Source organism: Oryza sativa, chromosome 10 (genome assembly GCF_034140825.1).
Source record: "Oryza sativa Japonica Group chromosome 10, ASM3414082v1".
NCBI lineage: Eukaryota > Viridiplantae > Streptophyta > Magnoliopsida > Poales > Poaceae > Oryza > Oryza sativa.
The window spans coordinates 4,682,080-4,688,389 of record NC_089044.1 but is presented as its reverse complement, the minus strand read 5'-3'; the positions used below and the strand labels follow the sequence as shown (position 1 = coordinate 4,688,389).

General features: G+C 40.5%; 1 long non-coding RNA gene across 10 annotated transcripts; it reads right to left on the bottom strand.

Moving 5' to 3' along the window:
• Positions 1 to 1,583: 1,583 nt before the first annotated feature.
• Positions 1,584 to 5,553, bottom strand: LOC107278097 (uncharacterized). 10 transcript variants are annotated; one of them, XR_010736825.1, is made up of 6 exons: positions 4,634 to 5,553; positions 4,260 to 4,552; positions 3,503 to 3,591; positions 3,317 to 3,420; positions 2,451 to 2,499; positions 1,584 to 1,969 (listed from the first exon to the last, which is right to left on the bottom strand). It is a non-coding gene; the product is annotated as an uncharacterized lncRNA (long non-coding RNA). The 10 variants fall into 10 exon arrangements; XR_010736828.1 differs by having other exon boundaries at positions 1,584 to 1,963; XR_001540318.3 differs by having other exon boundaries at positions 1,584 to 2,499.
• Between the last annotated feature and the right edge of the window lie 757 nt (positions 5,554 to 6,310).

Genomic DNA, 6,310 nt, shown 5'->3' with positions numbered 1-6,310 from the left:
AATGACATATTTCAAAACAGTGAAAGTTATAATGGCATGGATCCAATTAAACCTATTATTATAGTCGGTTTTTTATTGAACATGCACCTATAATTAATTAAAGGTGTTGGTTTTTTTATTTTCAGCCAGTGGAAGTGGGGAAAACACTCTAGCTGTTGGTTTTAGCTCTTCTGGCACCTATTGTGCCGATCTATATGTGTGTTTTTAAGTAGTGAAAAGGGCGATGCGCTCGATGTTGTGGTATGGTTTACTGTCAAGAAAATAAATGCACAACAAAAACACAAATTTTTACATAAAAAACTCTTACATGAAAACACCATGAACATCGATTGGCAATAATCAGTTTAGAAGATATAATGACAACGTAGGGGATACAGTAGACCGTCGCACTATTCGCGTATAGCCGACAAGAGTATATAAAGAAGAAAAATAGAGTCCTAATAGGATAAGGAAACTAATTCAAACTCTAATAGATTAATAGGAAACTACTCAAAATATACTGGTAAGTGAATCTCAGATAACATATTTAACATCTACAACGATAGCAATGGCTTGTACGTCACCAGTTTCTAGCGTCGTCGGCTGGGGACAAGATCCACAGACTGGAAAGGGCGGGTGTGCTCATCCAAATACGGTGTGTTTGTGTGGAAGAATCTGTATATTTGCTCTCTTTTATGGTACTCCATAGCTCGGTGGTAATGGCAAAGAAAATATTGCACATTGTTTGTCTTTATTTGTCTTATCTAAGTAAAAAAAATATATACTCCTCCTCTTGATTAATACTTCCGGTCCTGAAATAGTTATCTTTATAGGTTACTTAGCATATATCAAGAACAACGGACAAGAGAGCCACTTATCAAATAAACAATTTATTTTCGGCAGCAGAAGGGGAAATTTTGATAGGGGTGATTGATGAGGCAAGTCCAAATTACATCTAAAATTTTTGGAGTGGGCCTAAAATAGGGTGAGCTAAATTTCTATTTATTTTTCAACTAAAAATACTAGTAATATGCCCGTGCTAAACACTACGGTACAATTATATTTGTTTTTAATAATTTTTAGAATTTCATATTAGCAAAAAAATATTTTTATATGGTCTGTGCTGTGCATGTGAGCTTTAAATCAATTAATGCCGAACATCAAATATATTTCATGTAAATCTATTTCCTTGCACGGTATTCATGTTGTTTTCTATTCCTCAACTGTCAATCTTCATCATTAGTTTTACCTGTGAATTTTTTTTGCAAAATGAAACGGAGAAGAGCGATTCATATCTCACTTATATATGTACCAAGGGGTAAACACTAATATATACGATGATCTTTTCATTTCACTGCACCTGTTTGGCTGTTTGGTTATTGGTTATATCTCCAAATGCAATTATCGGTCCACCACCAAACTGATTTTCATCCATACTTACCTAATCGACAACATATAAGATTAGTAATCCAACTCATATTTACAATACTTCCAGATGCACCGTTTAGGTACAAATATGGATCAAAATAAATGAACTATACAGCACACCGGCAACCATGTAACAGATTCTTAATAAAATATGCATAGATAAGCCCACCTCACAATTGCTTATTAACATGTGCTCTATATTAAACACCAACCGTAATATCTGACACCATATAGTTTATTTACAGATTCGAGTGCAGAAAACACTAAATATGCATCCATGGTGCTGAAAAATATTGGTTATACAAACAAATTGGAAATATGAGCTCTGAGTCTTGTATGTTCAGAAGCTAGGAAGGAATCAAATTGGAAGTACTTGAATGTTAAATGACACTGAAAAATGTACCATCAACAAAAGAAATGGCAAGTACAGGGCATGCTCTTTATAAGTGGTCATGACATCAAAATAGCAAAATTCTTAATGACAGTGCCTATCTCACTAATTTATCTCTCGATACAACTGGAGAGAAGGTGACACAGCTTCAGCTCCCCAATCACCCTATCCCTTGTATATGAGAAACAACTGAACGAATCAGTATAGAAAATCACAAGCATCTTCCATAACAGTAAATCCACATGCAGAGATGCGTAAATTACAGTGAAATTCCAGATTAATTCCCATATCCCGTTAAGCTGCATTGCCAGTGGCAATGTAATATAGGATGTGTGGCAATGTAATACAGCCCACCTCATAGGATCTGTGGCCATGTAATATAGGCCATGACCTGGATTACTAACAGATCAAAGACCCCTTGACGGCTGGGATATTACCTTGTGACACAAAAGAGAGATCATGCTATTTTGTCTAAATAGCAAATATAGGGTAAATAAGTGAATAAATTTCAGAAGTGAAATAACCCTACCAAAGGTAGGTAAACAACAGAAGAAATTTCTCTTATACAGAGTCTAGTTAGCAATAACAACAGCAAGTAACATGAACATTGATGGAGGAAAATCAAGATGTTTATTGTTCATAAAGTGATCACCTGTACATAAATAGAATCGAAAACCACCACGAACCTCATTAGATGGTACCTGCCAAGTCACAAAAGGAGTGGAGCAAGCAGTGAAGCATGGGAATAGGACTAAACCTGGGCTGAGAAAATATTATCTAATTGTTTGCTCATGAAATCTCAGCCCCTTTTGATTATGTCAAGACATATCTTCTCATTGATTATGTCAAAAATAATAAAGCTAAAGAGAATGTTAGTAAGGTAAATCTCTACTAATTAATCAATAGCAAAGTTTTTTTTAAAAAAAATAATCAATAGGTCAGTTGGCATTTTTAATTACAGAAGCACTACAAAAATCTGCTCAGTTTTCAGCTTGGGGATACACCTATTATAAGCCCCTCATATTGTCGAACTCAGCCATTGCCCATGAATCCTACACTAAGTTTCCCCTTCAAACAATATATGATTAATTACATACAGAAAATGTAAATTTAGTTGCTACTGACTATATGCAGATTTCATTTCGTTCTTGAGTAAGTTATGTCATGAAAAGGACCTGCAATTAGCATGAGATGTATTCCGTTTATTAGTTGACTATGAATACTTGTACCTACAGCCAGCCAAGTCAGGCACTGAACTGCAACTGTCCCCTCCAGTTGCCAATTCTGGATTAGTCAACATGCCATGCAAGTTAAGCGAACAGTTACCAAAATGACCAAATACATATTTAGTTTCTTTCACATAGAAACATAATTGTTATGTAAATCAAAATGTATCTTAAGAGCATATGAGATGGTATACAACAGAAAAATATCTTTTCATTACCAAAGGGACATAAAAATCATTTAGTTGAGCCAGCCTGATGCAAAAACTCACTGTTTTCCCTTTTTCTCACTTACTGTCATGTTAAGTCCTAAGGGCTGAGTGCACGCTACCAAACCCTATACAGATTAAAGAATCAAATATCCCCAACCTAGCTCGACAACTCGAGCATTGAAGTTTCCTGGAATGATGGAGGTATACCAAAATGAACTATCATTTAGATAGAGAAACCAACAGACACATGAATCATGCACGCAGATTACCTCGTAGTGTGGAAGCCTGTGTACTCCTCACTCCTACCGGCCATGAGCAACGGATCCGGCCAAGACCCCCCTCGACACTGTCGCATTAGCTGGTTTCATAAAAAGCATGAGATATTCTTCTGTAGTTGTTTGTCTACAAGCAGTCGAAGACGATATGGAAAATGTAAAGTTTTGATGGTAAAAGAGCCATAGTTTAAGAATGTTCAATGAATCCAAATTCCATCCAACCAAATCTAAAACTGCATGGATAAGCCTTCAACTTCTGGAATTTTTAGCATCTAAAACTACTAAAATGTATTGAAAGATTTTTCTAACTCTCAAGAACAGTGGAGATAAATTATAAGGGTTTTCTCATAATCAAATATTCCAATTAAGATGGTGTCAGGTTTGAAAGCACTCATATTAATGAGGTAATATACATTTTACATAAAAAAGAAGTGAACATTCATGTCCATATGTTACATATTTCAGTAGCATCAAATATCAGCTTAACATACCATACATTAGCATCATTAAACAATACTTATCTCGGTGAACAGGGTTGAGGAACGTGGTACTCTACTTTCGAGAGGATTTTACAAACATGTTTGAGATGTTTGCTTGTCAGGTACAGTAAACCACTAAGGACTTCAGATTTTGGAGTAGAGTTTTGCATCACAAATATCCATGCACAATGAACAATGTTTAATAATGAACAATGGGGATTTAGTCAACAAAGGAGATAAAGGCATTATGCATCTCTATGGATGAAACATACCATGCCCCGTATGCCTCCTCGTACAGGAACGGGATCGAGAAGCACTCTTATCTTGTTCGCAGGCAGGATCGATGGCTTGCAGGGTTGAGGAGCCCTGGGATCAGTGGCAGCACGAGGGACTCGAAGCCGGTTCAACTTCGAGGTCGGGATGGCGATGGAGCGACGCAGCGATGGCGCCGATGGGGCTGCGGGCTGCGGTGGCGTGGAGCGTCGATTGAGGGCAGGCCTGACCTCGCCTCCTCCAGCCGTCGGGCGGAGTCACGCTGCCATGGCGGAAACAGACGGTGATGTGGCTGAGAACAAAATATGCACCTTATTAGTGAATTTCAATTGTAGGGAGTTTTCTATGTGAATTAAAGCAAATGGATACGCACCTCGTTTGTACTATCTACTATGTTGTGATGAATATAGGAGTATAGGGCTACCTTGTAAACACTGTCCATGCACTGCAGACCACATGAAACAGAAGAGAATCATCACCAGGAACAACAAACATCAATCAGTTAATACAATTTACTTGGGCAGGTTACCTAAACATAAAGACTGATAGAAATAGTTATTATTTTGGTAATTAAATTGCCACATGCGTAAAATACCACCACGATTAATTTTGTGAAAATCAGAATTCTATCAGAAGATTTGTGCAGAACCTTGTTCAAATGGATTCAGACAATCTGTAGGCCTATTAGAACTGAGAGCAGAAAAACCAAGAAAGATAAAAGAGGGAAATTCACAACTCCCATATCTGCGTGGAGACGATGGCCAGAAACCTGATCCCGGTGTTAACACGATGTGGGGCAGCAGGCCGCCAGCATGGGTAGCGTGGGGTCGACGCGGACGGCGGTGGAGGCAGCGACAGCGGCGGCGGCAGCGCGTGGACGAAGGATCGGCGGCGTGCGCAGCGTGGGGTCGGTGCGGACGGAGGTTGTGGCGTCGTCGCGGATGGAGGTGGTGGTGGCGACGTCTTCCCGGCCGCGGAGGGGGCGGCGTCGCGGACGGAGGGGCCAAGAGAGGAGAGCGCGAGGAATGGGCCGGTCTGCAGCGGGACGACGGCGCCCCTCCCCTCCGCTCCCATGCTCTGCTTGCGACTCGCGATATGGGGATCGGAGCGGAGGCGGCGATGCGGGTGACGGCGCCGGTCTACAGCAGCCTGGAAGGGGTGGCGGCCTTGCGGGATTTGAGCGGAGATCGCGGGCGCGGCAATTAGGGCAGCGATGCGGTTAGGGGAGGGAGGGAGGAAGGTGAGACGGCGCGCGGGTTGCGGGATGAGGGGGAGATCGATGTGCGTGGGGCTGGGGGATGCAGAGGTGAGGAGGTGGAGATGATCTGATGCGTTGGATTCTACACGGATGATCTGAACCCTTGAGTGTTGAATGAAAGAATGAAAGAATGAGTGAAACTATTTGTTAAACTATAGGGTATATATACGAGCTGTCTAGGGTTGTGAAAGTAATCGTACGCCTTAGACCTATTACCACCCATATATAACTGCATCAACGAAAACATGATGTAGAGGTGATTTTCGAATTACCTCTAAAATCGTGAGTTCTATACTACAGAGACAATTCTAGAGCCACTTTAAAGATTGATTAGACAACTTCAACCCTAGATACTTTAGAGACAATTTCAATATATTTTATTGAATTTTATATTGTAGAATATTCTTTTAGTAAACAATCATTAGTACATAACCTTCCATCCATGACGGCCTCTCACATGCCGAAAAAGCGGGCCGTCACAAAGAAGTCACCTCAATCGGGCCGAAAAAGCGTCCGATTGATATATGGTCGCATAGACACGTTAGATAGGCATAAAACTCAGGCCCGTCACTAATAACACCTATCCGTGACAGGCCGTAGTTTAGGCCCGATTGAGATATGAAATCATATCTCAATCGGGCCTCAAGTTAGCGCCCGTCACGGTTAACTCCTATCCGTGATGGGTCTTAGTTTAGGCCCGATTGAGATAACATTCCATATCTCAATCAGACCTCAAGTTGACGCCCTTCATGGATGACCATCATCCGTGATGAGCACCAACTTGGGGCCCAA